The following is a 19010-nucleotide window of genomic DNA, read 5'->3' as shown; positions in this document are numbered from 1 at the left end:
AATATATTTTACAAAAGTATGAGTATTAGTTAATCTCCCACCTCCTTTTTAAATTAATACGACGTTATCTATATTCATTGCAGGATTCTGCTTTTGACAACTGGGTAACCATTGCTTCACAAGGCGAATAAATGTAACCTGAGAGGCTAAATGTTAGCATTAAGATGATGAATGGACACTACTGTACAAATGAATTCAAAGTTCCTTCTCTGATTAAGAGACTTAAGATATATTGCTCCTGAAGAAGAGAGTTCATCTCTCGAAACGCGTTGAGCTCTCTGTTTTATGTTAATCAAAAATTGTGTATGTTGATTAATGTTTATAATTTTCCTCCTTTATAGTTTTTTGAAAAAAGTTTTGAAACTCTAAATTTGTAATTGTGCAGAAGTGTTGAACTTCTGAATCTTGAATTCTGCACTTAAATATTGTGCACCCAATACTATTTTATAAGCACAAAAGATTTGTATGAAGCTAATACAACCATGTTTTCTTTAAAATTATTTAAGTACGTTTTGTCAAATGATTATAACAATTAGGTTACACAAGCCTTATTAGCTACCACTAATTTTCATTTAACTAATAGAATTATTCTAATCTTGACTGGTGATATTTACCAGTATCTCTAGGTGTGCAGGGGACAGGAGGACTCATGCTCTGTGAGTTCTCAATTTTTTTAGCTATCTTTCTCTGACTTTTGATAAAAGAGACTTCCTTTTCTCCCCCGCACCCTTTACCTAAATTTACTACTAGTGAGCCTTCTGAGCTCCAAATGTCTAAAAATTGTATGGACTCTAAAGAAGGATTAAACACATGGGGGGGTCATTATGAGTGCAGCGGTAAGGGATTAACAGCGTTGGTAAGGATGCCGGTGCCGTTAACCCCTTACCACCGCATTACGAGGTCCCTTAGCGGGAGTGGCTTAAGGACCAGGGAGCTAATAATGGGCCGTTCCCATTCAAGCCCTTTATAGGGGCTCGAATGGGAATGGGGATGGGTATTTTGAATGGGGACTTACCTGGTCCTCCAAGGTTGGAATGACCCGGTAAGTCCCCATTCAAGGAACCCGGACACGAGTTTGGAGGCAGCCATGGCGCTAATAGCACCATGGCCACCTCCAAACTCGTAATGACCCCCATTGTGTGCATGTACTCTATTTTTCAATATTGTGTTTCAATTGAACCATCACCATGATAAAGACTTTGAAATGTAAGATACAGAAAGAAAAAGAGAAAGCACATGCATATGAATATCATACATTAGAGTCTAGAAAAACATTTTGTGTGCCATGCCATTTCCCGTTTAATTATTAGTCACCCTGCAACTGCATTTTCTTCAACCTGAATAATTTTTAATATAGGAGCTCAAATCACATTCATAGTCGCACAATCAGCTCAATTATTGTAATTAAACACCTTCTTATGAGTTGGCTGTTCTCATAAGTGTGCTGAGAATACTAACATCTCTCCTAACAAGGGTAGGGTATGTCTGGAGTATAAACACAAAAAATGCAACTACAAACCTATGTGTGCCACTATCAGCTGGTGTCATGTATTATTCTTAAAATAGATATGTTCCCAAAAATAAATCTGGGTATTGAGCTCTCTTCCAATTTCTAATAATGAATTGGCACTTGGGCATAGCATCAATATGACTCGATTTTTTCAAAGAATCTCTAAAAAGTACATTTAATCTCTGGAATTCTCTGCAAGTTCATGCACTTCCTGCTAAATAATTAAGGAGTGTTCAATGAATTCCAGTACAAAAGTGATGTTTTAAATGACACTGCAGTATCGTCCTTCTTTCTTGGTCATCGATCGAGACTACACACGCTGCAATCCTTCTTCTTGTCTTGCTTCCCAGTCCGAGGGTACTAGAGGGAGGGTCTTGCCTTTGTAGATCTTTACGTCACCCAAATGTAACCAAGCTCTTCATCCAGCCACCCTAACTGTAGTTGGGAAGATTCCTCTACTTGATAAGGTACATTAAACCTTGGCTCATGCCATCTACATGTATAATTTTTAATAAGCACTTGATCTCCAACATATAACTTTGGTGGTGGTAACAATTTGTTTGGATTGGTTACTGGGCCATCCTCTTCCATGTTCCTCAACCCCTCCCTCTGATGCTTGACTTGATCTGAAATGAAAGAAAAACTGGTAGTCATAATAATGTCAAACAGTTGTGCATCTCATCACCTAGAGTCTGCGCTACACTCTGGCATCACTCCTGACTCTAGATGGGGCATAAGGGGTGTCCTCATGCGGTGCCCTGTTACTAATTCATGGGGCATAAGATGATGATCTGAACCTGACTGATTTTGAAGAGCATAAAAGGCCAGGGGTAGGCAATACAGCCACCCCATTTTTCAAAGTTAATCAGATCTTTCCTATTCTTTCCTTAAGGAGGCCAATGAGCCTCTCACATATTCCGTTTGCTTGTGAGTGATAAGCACAAGAAAAAGTATGCTTTATGCTCCGTAAAAGCCCTATTTGTTCAAATAGCTCATTGACAAAGTGTGGCCCATTGTCTGACCTTAATACTTCGCACACACTCCATCTTGAAAAGGCTTTGCGCACTAAGAACTTTGCTGCGCAGGCGGCATTAGGATGTGTACAAGGACCTGCTTTGATCCATCGATAAAAGGGAACCACCACCACTAATAGATACCGATATCCATTACATGTCTGCAGCATGACGATGTAGCTAATATGTAAATGCTGAAACGGGCAATTTGGACAGGGTATTACTCCTCTGATTGTTTTTAGTGTATGCCCAGCTGTAAACATCTGACACACAATGCAATTCACAATCACATGTGCAACGTATTCCAATACATTGGGAACAAACCAGTCCTCTGCAATAGTGGCAGCAAAACTTTCTTGGGTTATATGCGCAGTGTAATGCAAGTACTCAAGTGCAACCTTTAGTAATGCCGCTGGCATCACTGGCTTTCCAGTGCTTTACTGTCTCCATAGTGATTCTGTGGGGGATAAAGAACTGGGGGATAATGAACACCCCCTATGTCTCCATAGCTCCTGCTCTTCTTCCCGGGCTCTACCCTGTATCTCTATTAGTTGCAGAATTGAAAGCATACTAAACCCCTCTCATACCAACATGCTTCTATTCAATACTTCATTAACATTTTCAGTTTCAAAACTTAACATTTCTGAAAAAGACACACCCCTTTTGGCTTCTAAGTCTGCGGCTTCATTTCAGCGAGAAATAAAGTCTGTTTGTTTAGTGCGCACTGCGCATTTTACGACTGCTATGGCCACTGGGAGTTCTAGTGCCTTAATGAGCCTGTCCAACAAAGACGCATGTTGCACTGGAGTTCCGCCTGCGCGAAGGTACCCTCTGTTTTTCCGTGACAGCCATGCGTGCATGGTTCACATCACATATGCAGAGTCTGGGCATGCCTCCATTCATAGAGCCAACTAGGCCCCCAGGCCCTTGGAGCGTCCCTCTCCCACCCCGCACCCTCTTCCTGTTCCCCGCTCCCCTCCCGCCCCCCAACCCGCCCACCCCCGCTCTGATTGGGCCGTGAGCCCGAGCTGGAAGGGTCTAGCGACCCTCCTCGCGGCGGCCCCTGCATTTTCTGTGCAGGCGGCCGTCGAGAGGTAAGGAAGCCCTCCGGGCATGCCTCCATTCATAGAGCCAACTAGGCCCCCAGGCCCTTGGAGCGTCCCTCTCCCACCCCGCACCCTCTTCCTGTTCCCCGCTCCCCTCCCGCCCCCCAACCCGCCCACCCCCGCTCTGATTGGGCTGTGAGCCCGAGCTGGAAGGGTCTAGCGACCCTCCTCGCGGCGGCCCCTGCATTTTCTGTGCAGGCGGCCGTCGCGAGGTAAGGAAGCCCTCCGGGCATGCCTCCATTCATAGAGCCAACTAGGCCCCCAGGCCCTTGGAGCGTCCCTCTCCCACCCCGCACCCTCTTCCTGTTCCCCGCTCCCCTCCCGCCCCCCAACCCGCCCACCCCCGCTCTGATTGGGCCGTGAGCCCGAGCTGGAAGGGTCTAGCGACCCTCCTCGCGGCGGCCCCTGCATTTTCTGTGCAGGCGGCCGTCGCGAGGTAAGGAAGCCCTCCGGGCATGCCTCCATTCATAGAGCCAACTAGGCCCCCAGGCCCTTGGAGCGTCCCTCTCCCACCCCGCACCCTCTTCCTGTTCCCCGCTCCCCTCCCGCCCCCCAACCCGCCCACCCCCGCTCTGATTGGGCCGTGAGCCCGAGCTGGAAGGGTCTAGCGACCCTCCTCGCGGCGGCCCCTGCATTTTCTGTGCAGGCGGCCGTCGCGAGGTAAGGAAGCCCTCCGGGCATGCCTCCATTCATAGAGCCAACTAGGCCCCCAGGCCCTTGGAGCGTCCCTCTCCCACCCCGCACCCTCTTCCTGTTCCCCGCTCCCCTCCCGCCCCCCAACCCGCCCACCCCCGCTCTGATTGGGCCGTGAGCCCTTCATCAAAGGTCCTCCCAGGGCAGCCCTCTGCCCGGCAGCCCCCAGCGGCTAAGGGCCCCAAGGCCAAGGGCGGCTCCAACAGAGGCGGCTCCAAGATGTGTCTGCAGGTGTCCGCAGGGGAAGCCAATGAAGCCAGCAACTAACAGACACCACCAAAAAACCGTGAGTGTGGTGTGGGTGGGGAGTGGAGCAATCACTCCGCTCCTAAAACCCCATGCCACTCTATCTTACATCCAAATAACATAGACTGCCATAATGTTTGCATGTCCACTCTTGGATGGAACTGTGAAAGTTAGCATGTCCACTCTTAGATGGAATTGTGAATTTCGCATGCCCACACTTGGTTAGAACTGTGAAAGTTAGCATGTCCACTCTTAGATGGAATTGTGAATTTCACATGCCCACACTTGGTTAGAACTGTGAAAGTTAGCATGTCCACTCTTAGATGGAATTGTGAATATTCGCATGCCCACACTTGGTTAGAACTGTGAAAGTTAGCATGTCCACTCTTAGATGGAATTGTGAAAGTTAGCATGTCCACTCTTAGATGGAATTGTGAATTTCGCATGCCCACACTTGGTTAGAACTGTGAAAGTTAGCATGTCCACTCTTAGATGGAATTGTGAATTTCGCATGCCCACACTTGGTTAGAACTGTGAAAGTTAGCATGTCCACTCTTAGATGGAATTGTGAATATTCGCATGCCCACACTTGGTTAGAACTGTGAAAGTTAACATGTCCACTCTTAGATGGAATTGTGAAAGTTAGCATGTCCACTCTTAGATGGAATTGTGAATATTCGCATGCCCACACTTGGATAGAACTGTGAAAGTTAGCATGTCCACTCTTAGATGGAATTGTGAAAGTTAGCATGTCCACTCTTAGATGGAATTGTGAATATTCGCATGCCCACACTTGGTTAGAACTGTGAAAGTTAGCATGTCCACTCTTAGATGGAATTGTGAAAGTTAGCATGTCCACTCTTAGATGAAATTGTGAAAGTTAGCATGTCCACTCTTAGATGGAATTGTGAATATTCGCATGCCCACACTTGGTTAGAACTGTGAAAGTTAGCATGTCCACTCTTAGATGGAATTGTGAAAATTAGCATGTCCACTCTTAGATGGAATTGTGAAAATTAGCATGTCCACTCTTAGATGGAATTGTGAAAGTTAGCATGTCCACTCTTAGATTGAATTGTGAATATTCGCATGCCCACACTTGGTTAGAACTGTGAATATTCGCGTGCCCACACTTGGTTAGAACTGTGAAAGTTAGCATGTCCACTCTTAAATGGAATTCTGAATATTATCATGCCCACACTTAGTTAAAACTTTGAAAGTTAGCATGGCCACTCTTAGATGGAATTGTGAAAGTTAGCATGTCCACTCTTAAATGGAATTCTGAATATTATCATGCCCACACTTAGTTAAAACTTTGAAAGTTAGCATGGCCACTCTTAGATGGAATTGTGAAAGTTAGCATGTCCACTCTTAGATGGAATTGTGAAAGTTAGCATGTCCACTCTTAGATGGAATTGTGAAAGTTAGCATGTCCACTCTTAGATTGAATTGTGAATATTCGCATGCCCACACTTGGTTAGAACTGTGAATATTCGCATGCCCACACTTGGTTAGAACTGTGAAAGTTAGCATGTCCACTCTTAAATGGAATTCTGAATATTATCATGCCCACACTTAGTTAAAACTTTGAAAGTTAGCATGTCCACTCTCAGATGGAATTGTGAAAGTTAGCATGTCCACTCTTGGATGGAATTGTGAATATTCGCATGCCCACACTTGGTTGGAACTGTAAATGTCCGCATGCCCACACTTGGTTGGAACTGCGAAAGCTAGCATGCCCACTCTTAGATGGAATTGTGAAAGTTAGCATGTCCACTCTTGGATGGAATTGTGAGTATTCGCATGCCCACACTTGGCTGGAACTGTGAATATTCGCTTGCCCACACTTGGTTGGAACTGTGAATATTCGCATGCCCACACTTGGTTAGAACTGTGAAAGCCAGCTAGATGGAATTGTGAAAGTTAGCATGTCCACTCTCAGATGGAGTTGTGAGTATTGGCATGTCCACCCTTGGATGGAGTTGTGAGTATTGGCATGTCCACCCTTAGATGGAGTTGTGGATATAGGCATGTCCACCCTTGGATGGAATTGTGAATATAAGCATATCCACCCTTAGATGGAATTTTGAAAGTTAGCATGCCCACACTTAGATAGAACTATCAATAGTAAATTTAGAAGTATACCCAACTGCCTCTCTGTGAAAAGGGAATTAGAAGTGTACCCAACAGCCTCTCTGTGAAAGTTAACTTAGAATTACATTTAGAAGCTGCATTTAGAAGTGTGCCCAATAGCCTCTATGTGGAAAGTAGCATTTAGAAGTACATCTAGAAAGTTGCATTGAAAGTGCATTTAGAAGCAGCATTTAGAAGTGTACCCAACAGCCTCTCTGTGAAAGTGAATTTAGAAGCATACCGAATATCCTCTCTGTGAAAGCGAATTTAGAAGTGTACCCACTCTGTGATAAGAACTGTCAATAGTAAATTTAGAAGTATACCCAACTGCCTCTCTGTGAAAAGGGAATTAGAAGTGTACCCAACAGCCTCTCTGTGAAAGTTAATTTAGAATTACATTTAGAAGCTGCATTTAGAAGTGTGCCCAATAGCCTCTATGTGGAAAGTAGCATTTAGAAGTACATCTAGAAAGTTGCATTGAAAGTGCATTTAGAAGCAGCACTTAGAAGTGTACCCAACAGCCTCTCTGTGAAAGTGAATTTAGAAGCATACCGAATATCCTCTCTATGAAAGTGAATTTAGAAGTGTACCCACTCTGTGATAAGTTGAATATAGAATTGCATTAAAGTGTGCCCAATAGCCTGTCTGTGGAAAGTTTAATTTAGAACTACATTTAGAAAGTTGAATTTAGATGTGTGCCCAATAGCCTCTCTGTGATTCTAGAAATGTGCCCAACAACCCGCTGAATCTAGAAGTGTGCCCTGTAGCCTCTCTGTGAATTAAGAAGTACACCCAAGAGCCCCCCGTGGAAAGTTGAATATAGAAGTGTACCCCATGTAACCCATCATATCTCACCAACACGCTTACTCTCTCCTTACATCACCACTCAAATAGAACACAGAGATACTATGACACCATTCGGTATAACTGTTCTCATATCAACATTTGCCGCTCACCCCACATCACTCTAAGTAATCACTGCTGGTTACGCACCCCCAGCGAGGCGTTCTCCTCAGGCCTAACGCAGCCACATCCGATCTGGATAAATCCTGCCAGAACGAACACATACCCCTGACCTCTCAACCACCACACCTACCGCTAGAAAACAGCTATCACACCGATACTGCACGAGCTGTACACATACCCGGTGCTCACACGCACCTTTTTGACTCTCTCGACTCTCTCTACTGATATGAACTTCGGTTCCCAAGGGCGTTCAACCTACCAGCGCCTTCAGACCATACCAATGGTATATAAGGCGCTATATAAGTGCAAAATAACATAACAATAACATAACATAACTTCATGACCTTTGTGTTTCTCGAGTGCAACAATAAGCACTATCAATTCTACTTGCTGTGGTGAAAAATGGGATGGGATTCTTGCACTCGCCACTACCTCAAATTCACCATTTAATCTGTGTCTTACAACTGCAGATCATGAATGCCTATCCCCGCTAGTTTGGTCAATTTTTGAAGAACCATCAATAACGAGAATCTCCCCTCCTGCTAAGCATTTTCTTTCACACAGGGCATGTCATCATAAAATTCAACATATTTAGCACAATAGTGTACATGATCATCTTTTTCTATAGGTTCAACTACAAACGTGGCTGGATTCACTATTTTGCATCTTACAATTTTAATCGCTGTATTATAAATCATCACCTCATAAGCAGATGCACTTTGTGATGTCAATGTACCTTTGGGTTTCTTGAAATGACAAATAAGAGTGCTCCACATATAGCGTCATTGCACAGCCCATGGTAATACTTGTGGACTTCTCAATCGCAGATGCGGCAGCAGACAAAGATTGTTTGCATGGAAAATGTCCTCTCATGTCTGGATCTAAAATCCCACTATAATACGCCAAAGGTTTATACCCCAGTTTCATTCTTTGTATGAGTACTGCTCTCATTACTGACCTATTAGTATGCAAAAAAAAAAAGAAATTCTTCACTATAATTGGGGATTCCCAAAACTGGAGCTGTACAAATTGCTCTTTTTAATTCCTCAAATCCTTCTTCCATTTCTTTAGTCCATTCTATCTTCTCCTTAACTTGTGCTTTCTTAAGTGGTTTCGTATATATGTGCTGTAGTCGAACACCCAGGCCCTGCAATAATTGCATAAGCCCAGAAATTGCAGTATTTGCTGCACTGTATTTGTTTTGGTGTTTTCATAATAGGTACTGGTTGGGTGAGCTTACCACTTTCAATGTGCCGTTTAATAGAGAGATGAAAAAGTCTTGAGAAAAAATTGTTTTATTGTTGCTTTTAGGTTTTTCTTTGATTCAAAATTGTGAAGTTTTGGCCTTTGGGGATGACAGGTGTTTCGGCAAGTCTAAATTGCCCTTTTCAAATCCAGGCTAAATAAACATGAGAAATAAACAGGAAAAGAAAACCCAATAAGTGAAAACAGACCATTACTAGGTTAACAAAAACATTCAGAATAGTCCATTGATAAAACATCACTGAAAATAAATCAGGTAATATTTGCCTAAAAATAAGTGTAAGTTGTACTAACAACCAATGCTTAATTAGTGAATACTGTAAACTTAGACACATGAAGATGCAGGAAAAGAAGATGCGGAAGAGCTTGAGGGGGAAGTGCAGGAAAATGATTTGTGCAAGTTGCAAGTTAGGAAATTAGAAAGTTATGAGCGGATATAAGCACAGGCCAAAAGAAAAAAGGCCAAAAGGAAAGTAGCCCATTGGTGTGAGATTTGACACATAGGACGTGATCTTACCCTTAGTCATTTTTTCAATAGCAGCATAATGGAGAAGAAAAGAAGTACGTCATGGGTTCAATCCCACCTGCATTGAAAAATATTGAAAAAGCCCCTTTTTAGTAGCATATCTGGGTTCACAGGAGGAAGGGTATAACAAAACTAGATTAGGACTAGTGAAATGAATGGCATCCGAGAACATCCGATGCCTTAACCACAATGCACCTGATGAGGTAATACTACTCTCAAATCATTTTTTAGAGAGCGGAACCTTTTCTGACTTGGACCCCATGTTGCATTATCTAAGTGCCAAACCACTAGAATTATCAGATCATCTAATTTTTTAAAATTAAAATCGAGCTCACGTGGCAAGGAATATTTTCTCACTATTTGTCATAGAATGGGTATTCCTCATCTAAACCATTGGACACACGTCCTAAACTTCCCAAAATATGGCCACTGTCTGCAAAACAAACTAAGGACTTTATAATGAATCACACGGGCCATTACAGTGTACGCGAATCGCCCGGCGTACGGAGGACAAATTTCTATGATGTAAGACCTCAATTGCAGCCCACCCATAACAGGGGGGTCCATTTTTCCTGCATCGCGCTATCTCTTGCCACACGTGTCGGCCTAATATGCGCACGTGTTCTCATAGTGTTTAACTGCTTTTGTTTTGAATCACCCAGACTGACCAATGTCTGTTTCAGTGCATCTTTCATGTACCTAACTGTAATGGCAACAACTCACAGTACTTTTTTGACTCCACTTCGGAGAAGTCTTTTCCTAAATACCTATATGACGTTTTGCCGAAATTTTGTTTCATGCTAACGCTCAATAAATTCACTCGCCAAGCTTCACAGGCATCGGATGTTCTTGGATACCATTCATTTCACTAGTCCTAATGTAGTTTTGTTATACCCTTGCTCCTGTGAACCTAGATATGCTAATAAAAAAGGGGCTTTTTGATATTTTTCAATGCAGGTGGGATTGAACCCATGACGTACATCTTTTCTTCGGCATTATGCTGCTATTGAACAAAATGACTAAGGGTAAGATCACGTCCTATGTGTCAAATCTCACACCAATGGACTACTTTCCTTTTGGCCTTTTTTCTTTTGGCCTGTGCTCATATCCGCTCATAACTTTCTAATTTCCTAACTTGCAACTTGCACAAATAATGTTCCTGCACTTCCCCCTCAAGCTCTTCCCCATCTTCTTTTCCTGCATCTTCATGTGTCTAAGTTTACAGTATGGACTAATTAAGCATTGGTTGTTAGTACAACTTACACTTATTTTTAGGCACATATTACCTGATTTATTTTCAGTGATGTTTTATCAATGGACTATTCTGAATGTTTTTGTTGACCTAGTAATGGTCTGTTTTCACTTATTAGGTTTTCTTTTCCTGTTTATTTCTCATGTTTATTTAGCCTGGATTTGAAAAGGACAATTTAGACTTGCCGAAACACGTGTCATCCGCAAAGGCTAAAACTTCACAATTTTGAATCAAAGAAAAACCTAAAAACAACAATAAAACAATTTTTTCTCAAGGCTTTCTCATCTCTCTATTAAACGGCGCATTGAAAGTGGTAAGCTCACCCAACCAGTACCACGTTTGATCAAACGGAGTGGAGCGTCTCGATGTCTCCGTTGTAGCTTACTCCGATTCGACGTCTTGATCTAAATACCCAATCATCACAATCATAAACATTTTAGAAATGTCTAAAAAACTCACTAAACCAACTTGCATCAGGTTGCATGGTACTCTCTCCCAAGGTGTCAACCAAAAAGGCCCTCATCAAATTCTCTCTGTGTTTTCATAATAGCCTCAGCCCTCTCAGGTGTCACTTTCTTTCCTTCATGTGAAATTAACTGACCTATGTTCAACACCTCTTCCTTGCAATACTGTAATTTCTCCTTGTCTCCCTTGTATCCCTTGTCTGCCAATATAGTCATTAACTAAACAGAGTCTTGCCTACATTCATCCTGTTTCACTACAGATTAATATGTAATCTATGTACTGAATTACCGCACTCTTGAGTTCAATGTTGCCTAAATCCATCTGTAGGTACCTATTAAAAATCGACAGGGGCTCAGAGTACCATTGAGGCAATCGAATATGTTTTAGTCTCTTTTGTCTGACTGTAAACGAAGTAAAGTCTTCTTAGTCTTGTGCAACGGGATCCAGAAAAATGAATTTTTCAAATCGATCTCTGTGAATTACTTAGCTTCAACCGGGATGATATACAATATTGTCGAATGGATTAGGAACTAATGGAAACTCTGCTTCTACAATTTGATTAAGAGGGCGCAAGTCCTGGGTAAATCTCCATGACCCTCCTTTATATTTTTTAATCATATACACCACAGTATTGCACGGGGACTCCGATACCACTAGGATTCCCTGTTTCATCGACGCTGAAATAGTCTCAAATACGCCTTCATCAGCTTCTCGAGACATAGGGTACTGTTTTGCATGGGGTAGAATTGTTCCTGCCTTGAGTTTTATTTTAACCTCCCCTATTCCTTTCAATAGTCCAACGTCATATGGGCCCGTAATTCAAATGACACTTGTCTTTTCTATGTCTTCCTGAAAAAACACAGGTCTTTGCTGCATTTGTGCCATTCGCTGTGTGATTTCCCTTTCTCAATCAATCTTTATCCAATATGTAATGCATATAAAAACACTACATCATCATCTATATGTTCATCTCTAAACATATCTTCATCCGTTATATAAGTCAATCTGTATCCCTCCCTAGGAGCTATCACTGTTCTCCATGCTCTGTCTTCGTCATCTACTCCTTCAAGCATTGATATTTCCCCTGGTACTATAGGTGCTTCCAATTCTATAGGAATAGTCTGTCCTTCTTCCTCATCCATAGGTAGTTGTGGTCTAAATAAAAATTCATCAGGTATCCTCATCATTTTCCCTACTAATCCAGGTAGCCATGTCAATAAAATGTCACTCCATATATGAGACTTCCGTATCTACCGGGACTCCTCCTAGAGCTATTTGTCCTGTAAACGCAAATATAAATTCTCGTATGTTTAAATAGTGTATTCCTGGAATGGAGCACCCTATTCCTTGATCAGTGAATGAAATCGCCCTGTTAAATTTCATCGTCAAATCTCTACCCAAAATGTTACCAAGGGGACATACATGTCACATTCCCCTATAGAAACAGGTAATTTATCAGTAAAAGGAACTAAATTTGTAGCTCCAGAGAACCCTTGAGCATTCATGGCAATACCTGACATTGGGTATTTTCCCTCCCGTTTACAAGAGCGAGTCGCTCCAGTGTCTACAAGAAAAGGAAAAGATTTGCCTCCTATCATCACATCGACCCTTGGTTCCTCTTAGGGGTCTGGTGTTACTGATAGTACTGAACACATCAAGTCACCCTGTGAGCTGTCCTATTGCAGGTACAAATTCATCTCTGTCCCCATAAAAGGATTTCCTCCTACCACAATGACACCCCCTATCCAAGGTGTTAGTATTTGCCCTGTGTTCGCATTGAGTTGTGTCTGCATAGGTACTTTTTGCGATTGCCCTTGCGGTGGGTGCATTTGCACTGACCCCTGCTGCTATGCCAGCTGTGCTTGTGGTGCCTGTGTCTGATAGGGTGTGTGATCCTTGGCATAGCCCACTTGTGTTTGTGTACTGTATGGTGGTGGATGACCTGTCCCCCCTCTTGAATTGTGTTCTGTTCTGTTGAATGCTTTCTCGGCCTCTACATACACACGCAATATGCCCTGTTATCTGACAATTCCAACACACTGGTGGTGGCCCTCTGGCAAACCCACCATTATATCCACCCTGAGTATTCTGAGGTCCACCCTGGGCATTTTGAAATCCACCTTCGGTGTTCTGAAATCCATCTCCACTTCCACTAAATCCTCCACCTCTTCCTCGTGGCCAAACCCAAACCCACTTTCATCCACTGGGTGTACATTATAAACCTGCGATGCACCCTTTATTTCCTGCATTCCTACTCCTTCTCCACATGTCAATATTGCCCCTTCTATAGCAAATTTTGAGATTTTTTTCTGAACTAAATTGGCTTCCTCAACATTTCTGTTTTCCTCTTTCTTTCTATTCTTCTCTTGTAATAATCGGCAATGATGCACAATAATCAACTGTATCTCAGCCCATGGCTACTCTTCCATTCCTACTTGTTTTTTCATTTGTCTCTGTACTGCATCTGGCAACAAAATGCATCTGGAGAATATGACACAAAATATGATGGAATAGTGCCACTGTTTTTTACAATTGTTCACACGTCTCAAGCTGCCCTCTCTCTTCAATATCCTGAATATAAGTAATAGGGTCTTCATCTTCCTTCAGTTTACGTGTCATGATTGCCCCCACATCTGATGTATCATCATACTGCACCCTGAGAACCCTTCAAACATCCGCCAAATTATTAAATGGCGTTCCATCATGCGCTGTGTTTTGTGCTGTCACAATTGCATATCCCGCTTGACTCCAAATGTCGTCAGCTCTCTCGCCAAGAATAACTGCCAATAGATCTTTTATGTACACTATGGCCAATGTATTTCCCCCTGTCATTTTGTCTAATTCATAGATCCATTTTCCAGCCATCGAAGTTATATAATTAAAGCCTGTTCAGACAAACCAAGATTGCATTTGCAGGCATGGGCCTGTAGGTCCTTCACCCCATCCTGGTCTGCATTGGCTATTAACACTGATCCAAAGTGGAGTGGGAATTCGGACAAGCAGGCACATTGGAATAGGTCAAAACCAGAACGGGGGCCACCATTGAGCCCTAATTGTTCAACAAGCATTGGGGAATTCCTATGGCACCTGTTGGTCATCTTGCAAATAAAAACCTGCATGCCCACCCTTCCCTGGGATTATTTGTTTTACATTGTGATCGGTCTGGTTTTGTGCTTGCTGTTTATCATTGATGTAGTTTGTCCTGCCAGACCATTTGCAACAAACTCCAGGGTATCCTATAGTGCCAGTGCTGTCAATTTCGACAAGTGGGGACTCGCTGGGGATCAATCTGGTGGGTGGTGTAGTGGCTAGAGTGGTGGTCGGGGTAGTCAGGGTGGTCATTGTGGCTGCTGGGATGCTGTTAACCTGGGGTTTTAGGCTTTCTGAGGCTGCGGGTAAACAGGGTCTCTCCATGGCCAGGGACATTTTGCAATACTGACCCACAGGCATTATTTGGCTGGCCACAGTCTTAGCCAGATCTTCAGTATCCCGACGCACAGGTCCACAGGTAGCATCCTAGTCCCTATTGCGGGAACCTTGGTCCTGCTTGTCGGCATTGGTAGCCAGCTCAGTAACTTTGCCCCTCCCCCCTCATCGGTCCAGGCATACAGGGATGTTGATGTTACCAAGGAACTGGTGCATTTCGCTAATAAGGGTGACCTATTCTTTTTTGCATCTGATGTTGGGCAGTGGAGGTAGTGAGCACTTTGTTCCTAATGGTTAGAATTCTCCATTTGGCAGAGAGTGGCGCATAATGACAAGATGGCCGAGCGGGTTGGCCAGATGTTTGATGGGCGATTGAGTGAATCTCATTAGGTTTTCAAAACTTTTGGAGGTCATTTTAAGGGCCTGATATTATTATTCACCCAGAGCCCAAGGCCCAAATTCCAAAACATATATGCACATGGCTATTGCAAGAAAATAACTACAATGATTTTGCCCCTAGCCCCGCAAGCCTCACCTATTCTGGGGTGTGTTTTGGCTTTACCTTTGGGGATCCATGCTGTGGAGGGACAACGCAACGCTCAGGGAACCTTAAGGGCGGAAAGCTCAACAAAAACAGACAGCACCACGGTGACATATAAATTGCCTTTATTACCTCTACACTTCTCTGTCCCAGGCTCTAGTCACCCCTCTTCTTCCTACCCCGTTTCCTGTCCCCAGACCTTCCTTCTCACCTCACGTAGACCCTCGTTTAAGGTGGTCCACTTGCTTTCAACAGGGTTCAAAATCTTTGAGCGAGCAGCTTCCTCTTTGTCACTCCCCTAATTTGACGACCCTCCCCCACAAACACCGAAGTTGATTTGTAGTGCGAGCTCCGCAGGTCACAACTTCTCACCTGCTCTGGCGTTTGTGGTGTTCCTTCCCACTTAGGCAATGCCCATTGGTCCTTCAGGTGCTCCGCAGACTATGGGGGATGCCTTGCTCTTGCCCCTCCATCTGCAGGCAACAAACACCCTGCATGGTGCTAGACACCTGCGCCTTTTCCACTGCGTGCTCCGCCCAGTGGGTGCTGGGGTGAGCTTTTGTCCAGAAGAAGGCATGGCAAGTAGGCTACTGCAGCTCCCAGTGGCACTTCCAGGCAGTAAACGGGCTGGCAAAACCCTGCACACTTTCCACCCAATTTATTCTGAAGGCTCGGTGGAGGGGTGCATTAATGCACAAACAGATGCACAGTCGCATTAAAAGCACTTGGACCAGGCCAGCTTGCGTCCTAGATTTTTATGAAAATGTATTCCAGTGCGAAAGCAGGAAACAGCGCAGGGAGCCTGAGGTTTTGGCGTGTCACCGGGATAATAAACAATACCTAGGGGAGAGTGAGACAAACTGCCACAGAACATTACCAGCGGCTCTGTGCTCCTGAATTACATTTTCACTTAAGAAATCATATTTACAGCATGTGTGCCTTCAAACTGCTCCTCTCTGCTGGGGCTAGTCTTTTGGTTGTAGCCCCTGAGCTTTTATCGGGGCCTACAACCAAAAGACCCAGGGCTATATCCCTTCAGACCCTTCTAGCAGCTATCCCTCATGTGCTATTTTGGGGAACCACTGGAATGGACTCTACTGTTTCCTCCAAGCTTGGCAGGCTCTCAAAATAAATCCAATTGGCTGGGCACAAATTAAGCCATAGTCCTCAAACAAGTCGATCTAATCATTGGTGCCTGTTGAATCTTGGCCTTTTTGGTTTGGCGGATGCCTCGTTTTGAGTTTCAGATTAGAAATTAGCCTTTATCTCCCTGACCGAAATACATTGAAACACTTGTGCATAGGCGTGTTATAAATTCCATATCATATCATATCTCTCTCTCTGCACTTGCACGTTCCCAAATGTTCACGAGGCCTAGTAGGATCACCTCTGTCTTTTGCTCATCATTGTTATTTTATTCCCTTGTTTTGTTCACTTGTTCCCTCCCATTTGCCCTGTGAGCGCTTTGAAGCACAATTTCTTGATGTATAAGCGCCTTAAAAAATGCACAGTAAAATAAAAAATAAAAAAATATGATATCCCATATTTGTCGGGAGATCTCAATTACAAACCACATCCTCCTACCCATCATTGCTTTAAGCAACATTGCACTGAGTCTGTTGCATCACCTTCAAATATCTTGTGCAACTTAACCCCTATAATGCATCTGAGCTAATGCACATGCTTTGCAGAGACTGACATCCCTGCTCAAACATTCTCCAGATGCACACTACACCACTCCCTTTGCCACTTCACCGCACCACACACCCCTACTCCATCCAAGCCACTGTGGAGCAGAAAAGATCCAGAGAAATGGCTACGAAGCCTAACCAGGGAGTGGGGAGGCTTTGAGCAACATGCAGCCGGCTAAACGCAAATAATAGATGTTTAGCTCCCTCTTTCCCCACTAACCCCTCCCATCCCTCGTCTTTGAGGATCCAGTGCCAAAGGTCTTGCTAAATATTGCAGGAGCCGCTTTTAAAAGAGCACATTTACAATACTCCACATGACACAACTCACAGGCACTTGGATCGGGTGCTGCTGCATTGTACATCTAGCAACTGTGAGAGCATGTCCTCTTCTATTGAAATGACATGCAGCCATATGACTCTAAAGTGGCAGGGCTCCTCAGTTAAAACACAATCCACACTGCACTGCAACACAAAAACAAGCATTGGCAATGCCAACAGTTTGGCTTTTGTGTAGGCATGGGAAAGGTACTTGCCAGGCACTGCCATAGAGGTATTAACTTACCATTGATTGTAGCAGGTGCAAAATGGTATGGGTACCTGGGCATCTAATAGCAGTGTTTTAGCAAATGCCTAATAGTTATACACAAACAAAACGGTTGGCTTTGTCCATGCTTGTTAACAGGACTTCAATGAAGGACATGCATAGTGATTATAAATTGAGTGGCTGAAGGCATACCCAGGTTAAGGCATTTTAATTACATCAGTTGTTGGTGTATAGTCCAATTAAGTCATTAACTGTCAGAAGACAGCTTTAAGTTTCATCTTGCAAGTTTCGTCTTGCAATGTTTTGGTCGGGGAGGGGTAGCAGCGGAGTGGGAGTGGCTATAGGGTTTAGCATGGCCATAGGCAGTCAATGGTTGAGCAAAAAAAGAAACACCACCTACAAGCTTTGTGTCCCTCCTCCTATGCCATTTCTCCCTATCTATGCTCGAATCCAATCATTTTGGTTTACAGGTGTCGCAAGCGACTGATAGTAGGCCAAACTAAAAAGAGAAAACAAACTCAGGCCAAAACAAAAAAGAGAAAACCTGCAAGCGTTTCTCTCTTAATTGGAGCCAAGGATATTTAGAAACCACACTTTTGGGGGAAACTTCAGACTGAAAAAGGGCCAGGTACAGTCCCTTGTGTAAACCTGGTAATCACCAACCCACAGTTCACCGACTAAAGGTCACACAGTTTATCAATTCAGAGCACTGTGGCATTCAGTAAATAGATAACATCATTATTCCTGGGCCCTCAATATACCTCTTGAACCCTGCAGTCACATCGAATGACCGGAAGGGAGATGTTCTCCAGTATTTCATACCTGTATGCAGCCCAACCTGTAGTACTGATTGAATGGACACTTAACAGTTCTACTGCCTAGGGCAGTGGTATTCAAACATGTTTATGCTGAGCTCCCCTTGAGCAAAAATATTGCTGCTGGACCCCCCTAGTCGTCATTTCTGCAGATATGTTCTATTAAAATGGAGGACCCTTGTGCCCCGCCTCGTCACCCTTCTGTCACCCCAGACGGGTCAGCTGCACAGTTTGCAGACCACTAGCCTAGGGCATGAGGATCAAAGAGATTTAAACAGGCCACTGGAACCCACAGAAGGGAAGACATCTATTTCTTTTCTTTCAATAAAAAAAAAAACATTTAAAAAGTAGATAAACATTACATGGCTTATGGGAACAGCAGCAATGATAAAGGAATTCGTGACAGCTCTTTGGGGTCTAGCTGTAAAGTGAGAGTTTGGCGCAAGCTATAATGAGCAGGTATGATATCAAGCGATGTTCATTTTTTTTTAAACGTATTTTATTGATTTTAGTGGAAAAAAAACGTGCAATACAACAAGAAATCAAACAGTGGTTCAAACAAAGGAGGGGACGGTGCAAGGGGGGCAGGGGAGGGGGAGGGAACAAACAAATCAACAACAGTCTTCATGTTACAGCAAACTCACAGTGGATGGATGGGTTAGGGCCTGCGACCCGGAATTTCAGGATGCAGGGGGGGTCGCATATGAAGGCTGTCCCTCCAGTGCTGGCTTCAGGGGATAGTGTCAGTGTGATACTGCGAGATTTCAGGGGGGTTTGTAGTCGGCGCTGAAGCGTATGTCTCTGAGGAGGGCCTTCCATG

At 43.7% G+C, this 19010-nt stretch overlaps 1 long non-coding RNA gene across 1 annotated transcript in view; it reads left to right on the top strand.

Moving 5' to 3' along the window:
- LOC138521357 (uncharacterized) overlaps positions 1-19010 on the top strand; it is a 300181-nt gene that overhangs the window by 463 nt on the left and 280708 nt on the right. The gene's annotated exons all lie outside the window — the stretch shown is intronic.

Source organism: Ambystoma mexicanum, chromosome 1q (genome assembly GCF_040938575.1).
Source record: "Ambystoma mexicanum isolate Mex_15411 chromosome 1q, UKY_AmexF1_1, whole genome shotgun sequence".
NCBI lineage: Eukaryota > Metazoa > Chordata > Amphibia > Caudata > Ambystomatidae > Ambystoma > Ambystoma mexicanum.
Note: the sequence above shows the minus strand (reverse complement) of the source record. Positions and strands in the feature narration are given on the sequence as shown.